The following is a 9,831-nucleotide window of genomic DNA, read 5'->3' as shown; positions in this document are numbered from 1 at the left end:
GAATACTGTAAAGATAAACTCCCAAAGGGAGGAGATGGGAGCCCAATTGTAGAAGACTTTTTCAATTTTCAATTAAACTCCAAGGCTTCGTTGGGCATGCAATAACTTTATCTAGGGGGGTGCCCAATTAGGCCAGACGAGGGGAAACCATCTCGTGATGAGGGATTTCCCCTTAAACGTACATCAAAATAAATAAAGAAAAAAATGGATGAGGCCCAAACACAATGGCCCATCCGATCATTCAGAAATCAAAATACAAGAAAATACAAGAAAATACAAGAAAATAAATCAATGCTCACGACCGTGCATACTTGAAGTCGGGGTTGTGGGCGTCGGCTCAAGCTGCACGGTCAGGTTGTTGGCATCCCGTGGTTCAGCTAGTGAAATGGTCCATCATCAAATGATGCATAATCAAGAGAACTAATTTCTTCTCATGATGTAGATTGAGACCATGAATTGTATTCTTCTTCAAGTAAGTTAGATCCCTTAAAAGTGAGGGATATCATGGAGGGTATTCTCACCACATATTAGTCTCTTTGCTCACTTGGGCTACTCAAGAGTTGAGTCCTCTATCAGCTTCTCTGCATAGTAGGAAAAATATCAAACCCCATATTTTATTTTGGCAATATCCAACATCTATTGATCTGGCCAGCTTGCTGAGCACGCATGCTATCGACCACTCTATTCAAGAAGTTGTGGATGAATAAACTTGATGGCTTCAACTAACTTCTTTTGACTTTTCTCCTTCATTTTTTTCATGGCTTTGGTTTTGTGGGGCCGAAAACACAAGGCATATAACTGACTATCTTCTCTAGCCCTTGATCCCTATCCTATTTTCTACATTATGATTTTTATAACATTCAAACTTTTGTTTGTGTTAGGTCATCAAAGACTGTAGGATGAATATATATACAAATGAAGAACTAGGACATGGGACAAGATATTTACAGCCATCTCGAGACTATGGTATTAGAATGAATGACTAGAGAATATACTCAGAAGATTAGATTAGTCATGTTCATCAACTAGCTGCTATAGAAAATTGCGCACTGACTCACTGTCTACTCTCAAATGAGGCGCGGTGGGTTTTTATCATGATAGAGGTAGTAGGTTTCCAGATTCATCCCTATCCCTTTGTAGGTTGTTCACCACAATTTCACAGTTAGTGGGGCCACCCCTAAGGAAATTAGAAAGTAAGAGAGCATCACAACCCCTTTGTCTCAAAGCATAAAGAACTATAAAATGAAATAAATAAGGTTGTGCCAATTTGGCTGAAAACCCATGCCATAATTGGTTGTGTAGAAAATATTGGGTTATAACATTTTCCATCCAATATTCTCAAAGAAGATTAGATGGAGATATCTAGGACCTAATCTCATGTTTTTAACTTTTTGGCCCATCCTCTAGGCACCTTTGAAGGCAGGGATTGTAACTTCTCCTGCTCGTAAACTCGGCCCTTCTCATCAGTTGCAGGGTTTGGTGGCCCGAAATTTACTTGTCTTCTCCAAAAGGCCTCATCTCACAAAGCCCGGCTCGCAGGGCATCCCTCTCACAATAGGGAATCTCCCCGCGCCTCGCTCTAATGACATGATATGTTTCTCTTATCCCTTCCAGGGCGAGTTCTATGCTTTTGTGGATTGCGGTTTCACACCCTAATCACTACAGGTGCCCATAGTAGGTAGGCCATCCTACCTAAACCAATCATCATATCGATCCCCAAGCCCCATGGCTACAAAGGCTTGGCGTTAAAAATTTACATGGAGCTTCCGCCTCATACATCTCCTCTGGGGATGGAGGTAGCCCAGCCCAAGCTTGTGCGGTCAAGGTTATTGTACATGACCTCAGTTGACCTGAATGGCTAGGATAAGGGCCCGCTAGATAGTTAATTGTCAATGAGTCTTTTCATCACTTGTGAAACGTCTTTTATCTTAGAAATTTGAAATTGGTACAATAACTACTCCAGGATGCGAGGAGCACAACCATATGGTGGCGATGAGATAAGAGGAGAGAGAAAATCAGGTCATAGATGAAATCAGATCATAAAGGAAATCAGATTCCTCCAACTTCAATCAACGATATCTAACCATCCAAAATGTGTTTTGGTCTGAACTTTTTAGGGCAGTTTCATCTATATCTTCTCTATCTATTAATTATTCTAAACAATAATTGGATTTCCTTCCTCACTATGATTAGCAGGATAATTTTCTCACACATGCCACCTCCAACTCCATCATTTTATGGACCATGGAAATGATAAAATTATAATCACTTTCCACAACTCCACGGCTTGCTAGCTTGTATCTGCCACCATCTTTGTCCTAATTAGCGGTGCTATTTCTTCCACTCCACTCCAAAATTACTTTATAATCATTTTATTAAATTATATTTAATTATTTTTTAGTCATTGATGAACTCTTTTGAATGAAATTTCACTAATTAATTTTATTGAATTAGATTTATTTTAAAATAGATAAAATCAGAAAAAATAAGTTTAAAGTTCACTTTTTCAATACTTGGATTCCTGTGGATTCAGCCCTTGTTCGCTACATGCTATATGGAAAATTAGAAATATTATTGTATGAACCGGAATACTTTAAATACATAATTTAACCAAGATTTTGGTGCATCAATTTGATCCTGAGATCTAAAATGCTCAAGTCAAAACTTTAAATTTTAGGTTTTTAGTGGTATTTGAAAGAGGCAACTCTCCTACGAGAAATGATTATACTAATTATTAACTCAGTAAAATGAATATAATTTTTTTGGATTGATTGCTCAGACCAATTAGATAATACCTACATTTTTCATTGATGACCATGAGATGACCCATTTTAAATTCAATTCATAGAAATTAAATTTAAAATTCACTTTTTCAATACTTTCTCCATGTGGAGTAGACCCATACTCTCCCTACGCTGGTAAGGAAAATAAGAAATATTGTTTCTAACATAATCTTGAATATTCCCATCAAGGTTACACTTAAATATGATGGAAAATATGAAATCATAAAACAACGACTGATGGGTATAAGAAGAAATAGGGAAAAATGCATATCATCGTGTAATGACAACACCGACCCTTAAAAATCTGTTAATGGAGCAGTTGACTTCCAAAACAATGAAACCACACCCGTCAAGATTAAGGGATTTTCTTTGGTTCGTAGTAAGGAAGGAACTCAGATTGTTTCCGTCAAACACTTTTTCTCTGAGGTAAGAACTCAAAAGGACTGTACAAGATTTCAACAGCCACGAAAGAACCACCTTTTATCTTTGCATAAATTCAAGCAAGGGTTCGCGGTCATCCAGAAAATGATCTGGACCAGCATTATTTCAGCCATAGCGGTAATGATTTTTTGGCTGCCTTTGTTATCCATATCTGAGATTTTATGCACAGAATAAGTTTGATCAACTATCAGAGAGGTGCGTTTTCTGGGATACAGTTCTATGCATAGTGGGTTCCGGTGTCTGTCACTCCTAACAGGTAAATTTTTTGTTTCAAGGCATGTTGTTTTTGAAGAAATTTTTTTCCCTTTCCCGTCTGACTATACAACACATAATGAGATTCCAGCAACAACTCCACAAATATCATCGACTGTACCTGTTCTAAGCAAAACAGTTGATAACTTATCATCGGTCACTGAATATAATTCAGTCATTGATGATAAGTTAGAGGAAGTACCTACTGAAAATTTGGAACCAAATGAAAGAGAATTAGTTCCAAATAAGTCTGACATGAAAAATGTGGAATCAATGGATTCTGACATTCAAGAACTGTCAAGCACTCTTGACCATATGCCTGTGCCAGGAGAAACCTTAAAGATAAAGAAACTAAGTGATATCTACAATACTGAAAGAAATCACTTAGCCTTTTCCTCGGTTAAACATCCTATTCGAATGTGTTTAATGTCTAGTGTAGAATACTCTGAACCATCAAATTTCACCGAAGCATCCAAGGACATAAACTGGATGCAAGCGATGAAAGTTGAGTATGATGCTCTTATTCAAAGCAAAAGTTGGACCTTAGTTCCAAGAAACAAAATCCTTCATGTTATAGGATGCAAATTGGTTTACAAATTGAAGTACAAACCAGATGGAAGTATAGATAGGTACAAAGCCAGGTTGGTGGCGAAAGGCTTTACCCAACAAGAGGGATTTGACTTCACAGAGACTTTTAGTCCTGTGATCAAACATACCACAGTAAGGCTACTCTTGTCATTAGCTATCAGTAAAAATTGGAGTGTGCATCAACTAGATGTGTCAAATGCATTCCTTCATGGAGAATTAGAAGAAAAAGTTTACATGGAACAACCTATAGGTTTCAAAAATATTTCACTGCCAGATCATGTGTGTCTACATAAAAAATCAATATATGGTCTTAAACAATCACCTAGAGCATGGTTTCATAAGCTATCTTCATCACTTCAGAGTTCTAGTTTTATCGGATCTAAAACGCGGATACATCTTTATTTTTCAAAAATGATGAAAATCCGATGTTTGTTTTGATTTTTGTTGATGACATTTTGATTATGTCTCCTAATATTGGTAAAATTAATGATGTAGTCTATAAATTACATAAAGAATTTGCTATTCGTGATTTAGGTACAGCAAAGTATTTTCTGGGAATAGAATTAGTTAAACACAAAGATGGCTTTCTACTTAGTCAGGATATCTCTTGTCGATACTAAAAATCAAGTGTGGAGAATTCTAAACCAATGTCAACACCTATACCTCTAACTTCAAAAGTTGAAAATAAACAACGAGATCCGTCACGAGATACATTATATAGACAAATAGTTGGGGCACTACAGTATCTTACACTGACTAGACCAGATATCACATTTGCTGTAAACAAAGCATGTCAAAAGATGCATTCACCGGATTCTAGTGATTGGGGATTTCTTAAGCATTTACTTAGATATCTAAAAGGAAGCATACTCCATGGATTACTTGTTTACAGGAATTCTGATACTAACATAAATGCAATTAGTGACTATGACTGGGCAGGTGATAAAGAAGATCGACGATCTACAGGAGGCTACTTGATCTATGTTGGCAAAAATCTAGTGTCATGGAGTTCAAAAAAACAATCCACGGTGGCTAGATCAAGCACCGAGGCAGAGTACAAAGCAGTTGCAGATGCAACGGCTGAAATTACATGGATTCAGTCTTTACTCAATGAACTCAAAGTTAAGACTGAATCCACACCAACATTATGGTGTTATAATGTTGGTGCTACATATTTAGCTGTTAATCCTGTGTTTCATGCAAGAATGAAACACATTGGAATTGATTATCACTTTGTTCGGGAGCAAGTGGCAGCCAAGTCATTAAAAGTTAAGTTTGTTAATAGTGACAATCAATTAGCTGATTCTCTTGCAAGAAATCATTTTATCTTTCTCAGGTCCAAGTTCAACGTCGTCTCACGTGGCGATGATCTTAGGGGGGGGGTGTGAAGCGGAGTTCTACTCGCCAAATGGTCAAGACAATCTATGAAGACTCAATGTTTGGCGAGCTTTTGATAGGGACTTAATTAAGATTAGATACTAAAATTAATCATATATTATATACTCATTAGAGACTTAGAAATAGGATTAAATATAGGTTCAAACATAGCATAGGATTAAATATAGAATAGGACCAAAGCTCTAGTAGGAACAAACATAGTTAGGTACAAACCCAAAGGAGTTATAACGGTTGAACTATGCATAGAACTGTATCCCAGAAAAACGCACCTCTCTGATCGTTGATCAAACTTATTCTCTGCATAAAATCTCAGATATGGATAACAAAGGCAGCCAAAAACTTTCAAATAGGAATAATCAGGTTTTTCTTTAAAGAGTAATTCAAAAGGCGATTTGTTATTAATAACAGCAGTTGGCATTCTGTTAATAAGGTAAGTAGTTGTAACTACTGCCTCATCCCAGAATTTCTTAGGTACTGATGCATGATTAAGCAACGCTAAAGCAGTTTCGATAATATGTCTGTGTTTTCTTTCTGCAGTGCCATTTTGTTCAGGGGTATGAGGACAAGATACCCTGTGAACAATGCCTTGTGTTTTAAAAATTGAGTTTAGAGACTGATACTCTCCTCCCCAATCCGATTGAAAATATTTGATGTGAGCAGAAAATTGTTTTTCCACTTGTTTCTGGAATTCAATAAATGTGGGTAAAACTTCACTTTTCTTCTTTAGAAAATATAACCATGCATACTTGCTGTAGTCATCAATAAAAACAACATAATATGAAAAACCGAAATTTGACATAATAGGTGAAGGTCCCCACAAATCCGAATGAATTATTTCAAGTGGTTTATTTGAGTGATGATGGCTGTTGACAAACGGGAGTTTATGAGATTTCGGTATTCTACATGCATCACATATGAATTATTTAGAGAGATTTGAAAAAGAAAGTCCAAATCTATGTATAATATTCTGTAAAACTCGAAATTGTGGATGCCCCAATCTTGAATGCCACGTTTCTGCTGTTGTTTTCCCCCCAACAAATGCGACTGGCTTGTGAAGTGGTGTGTCCAAGCAGTAGAGTCTTTCTTTAATTGTTCCCCGAAGTAGGATTTTGCTGGTTTCCTTGTCCTTAACGAGACAATAAGGAGAATGAAACCCCAAAAAAAATTATTATCTACGGTAAGCTTATGTACAGATAGTAAATTTTTCTTTATTTCTAGAACATGAAGTATATTTTTAAGAAATAAAATTTTCTCAAAAGTAGAAATTTTCGAAGAACCTACTGATAGAATTTTTCAAACCTGCCCCGTTACCCATCTGTAGTTGCTCGTTTCCTTGGAAGTTTGTGGAGTTGGAAATCAGGTTTGGGTCTGCAGTGACATGGTGTGTTGCTCCACTGTCCGGAAACCAGGCACCATTCTCCGAACTGTTGACGAAGAATGCTTGGTGTGCAGCATGCCATGTCTGATTATTTTGTCCTGTATTCTCCTGACTTCTTGTAAACTCTTGACAATCCCTTGCTCGACGACCAAAGTTGGAGCAAATCTGACATCTTGGAAGAAACCGGTTTGGTCTTCCTCTTCCTCTCCCACGGTTTTGACTATACCCTCTTGGGGAATAATAATTCCGTCGGGGAGCCTGATTTGAAATGCTTGGAACCTGACTATTGTTAGCCGCAGGATAAAACACAGTAGCATTCATCTTTTGCTGATATGAAAGTTAAATTTCTTGGGATTTGAGGGTTGTCACAATATATTCAAATTTCATATTGTGAAGACTGGCATTCATGACCATCACAAACTGGCTATATTCTGTTCCTAATCCCCGTAAAAAGTATAATTTCTTGTATCTAAATCAATATTCGATCCAGCAACTTCTAGAGATTCAACAATCGATCGAAATTTTTTAACATATTCTTCAATGGTCATGGTACCTTTAGTGATGGTGTGAAACTGACGATGTAGGTCCATGATTCTTGCTCTGTTTCTGCTGGAAAAAGTATCTTCAAGTACTTTACACGCCTCCTTTGTAGTTTTAGCACCACTGATGCATGGGATGACGGATTCTGATAGTGTGGTGTGAATAAAGCCCAGAACCTTCTGGTCATTCTTCCACCACTGCCAATATTCTGGATTCTCGACCAGATTTCCCTGTGGATCTTGAACAGAAACCAGTGGTGGATCATTATGAATGAAAACATCAACTCATACCTGTTGAGAACTGGAAGGATTGAGCTTTTCCAGATCTGGTAGTTGTCGTCATTGAGCCTCACGAGAACGGTGGCTCCTGGGGGAATGTTCACCGGGACTTGTCCTGCGGTGACAGCATTCCTCATGGCGATTATAGCAGACGGAGCTTCTTCTTGCTAGGGCCCAAATGGCTCTGATACCATGTTGAAGTTTCTTGGGCGTTGCACAAGAAACTCTGACAGAAAGAAATAGATGAAAGAAGGAGATAAGAGAAAGAACACCAAGAAAAGAGAGAATTAAATCGTTGTATTTTCCTCAAGAGATCCCAGTACATTGGTTGTAATTATATATCGTGTTGTAGATAGTTGTGTATGTATAAGTCCGTTGTAACTAATCCAACGGTATTTCAAATGCGTTGTATCTCGGCCGTTATAACTCCTTCGGGTGCACCGATCAACCGTTATAACTCCTTTGGGTTTGTTCCTAACTATGTTTGTTCCTACTCTATCTTTGATCCTATTCTATATTTAATCCTATGCTATGTTTGAACCTATATTTAATCCTATTTCTAAGTCTCTAATGAGTATATAATATATGATTAATTTTACTATCTAATCTTAATTAAGTCCCTATCAGAAGCTCGCCAAACTTTGAGTCTTCAAATATTGTGTTGACCATTTGAGTAGAACTCCTCTTCACAGCAAGCGCTTCTGCTCTTCGCCCCTCCAAGAAGGAAAATAAACTGAGACATGGGGAGGACGGATGAAATGAACAAAGAGATAATTATCTCACGGGGATAATTTACAGCATCGGACATGATCTGGAGGGCTCCGAATAGATACTGATAGTGGTACATGGGGGCGGGGAAAGAATAGAGGAATGGGTTAGTTGCCGGGGACGAAGTTGGTGGCGTAGGCCCAGGCGTTGTTGTTGACGGGGTCGGCGAGGTGGTCGGCGAGGTTCTCGAGGGCCCTTGCCGGTGACGATGGCCTGCACGAAGAAGCCGAACATGGAGAACATGGCGAGGCGACCGTTCTTGATCTCCTTGACCTTGAGCTCGGCGAAGGCCTCGGGGTCCTCGGCCAGGTTCAGCGGGTCGAAGCTGCCGCCGGGGTAGAGCGGGTCGACGACCTCGCCGAGCGGCCCGCCGGCGACGCGGTAGCCCTCGACGGCGCCCATGAGGACGACCTGCGTGGCCCAGATGGCGAGGATGCTCTGCGCGTGCACCAGGCTGGGGTTGCCGAGGTAGTCCAACCCGCCCTCGCTGAAGATCTGCGACCCGGCCTTGAACCAGACCGCCTCGCCGAACTTGACGCCGTTGCGCGCGAGCAGCTCGGGGAAGACGCAGCCCAGCGCGCCGAGCATGGCCCAGCGGGCGTGGATCACCTCCAGCTCGCGGTTCTTGGCGAAGGTCTCGGGGTCGGCCGAGAGCCCGGCCGTGTCCCAGCCGTAGTCGCCGGGGAACTCGCCGGTGAGGTAGGAGGGCCTCGCCGGAGAAGGGCCGAGGTACTTGACCCGGTCGGGCCCGTACCAGGGGCTGCCGGAGGAGACGGGCTTGGGCTTGGCGGCCGTCTTCCTCATGGAGATCCGGCCCTCGCCGAAGACCTCGGAGCCGGCCGGGGAGAGCTTGACCGCCTTGCCGGCCATGGAGGGGGAGGAGAGGGCCATGCTCGCCGCCATCGATGGAGCTGCGTTGGTCGAGCTGCGATGCGGTCGATGCGCTTGGTGAGGGAGAGCTGATGGATGACCCTGTTCAGGAAGCTCTCCTATTTATTATTTATCATCAGCATCCCTTCCCCCCGAATCGACGAGGATATGAGAGGATGAGGAGAGATTTCCTCATCCAGTCCAGATATCAGTTCTGTTTCTCGTCTTTGATTCGTCCACGTGATCTCCATCCGCCACGTCAGCCGCTTTCTTTTCCTCTATCCCCCTTTCTCCTCTCGGTCTTCCTGCCTCTCTGTCGCTTTTTTCCTCTTTCTCTCTCTTTATCGCTTTCTCTCTCCCCTCTCTATCCCTTATTCTTTTCCTCTTTCTCTCTCTTCATTGTTTCCTTTCTCCCTCTCTCTATCTCTTACTCTTTTCCTCTTTCTCTCTCTTTATCCCTTTCTCTCCCCCCTCTCTACCTCTTATTCTTTTCCTCTTTCTCTCTCTCTTTATCGCGTTCTCTCTCCCCCTCTCT

General features: G+C 40.7%; 1 long non-coding RNA gene and 1 pseudogene across 1 annotated transcript; both read right to left on the bottom strand.

The window, feature by feature from the left end:
* Positions 1-6,283: 6,283 nt before the first annotated feature.
* LOC144700450 (uncharacterized) lies at positions 6,284-8,093 on the bottom strand. The gene is made up of 3 exons (XR_013580774.1): positions 7,394-8,093; positions 6,762-7,119; positions 6,284-6,588 (listed from the first exon to the last, which is right to left on the bottom strand). It is a non-coding gene; the product is annotated as an uncharacterized LOC144700450 (long non-coding RNA).
* A 319-nt stretch (positions 8,094-8,412) lies between these two features.
* On the bottom strand, positions 8,413-9,411 carry LOC144701344 (chlorophyll a-b binding protein 40, chloroplastic-like; annotated as a pseudogene).
* Between the last annotated feature and the right edge of the window lie 420 nt (positions 9,412-9,831).

Source organism: Wolffia australiana, chromosome 3 (genome assembly GCF_029677425.1).
Source record: "Wolffia australiana isolate 7733 chromosome 3, ASM2967742v1".
NCBI classification, from domain to species: domain Eukaryota; kingdom Viridiplantae; phylum Streptophyta; class Magnoliopsida; order Alismatales; family Araceae; genus Wolffia; species Wolffia australiana.
This window is presented reverse-complemented; position numbering and strand designations above follow the sequence as displayed.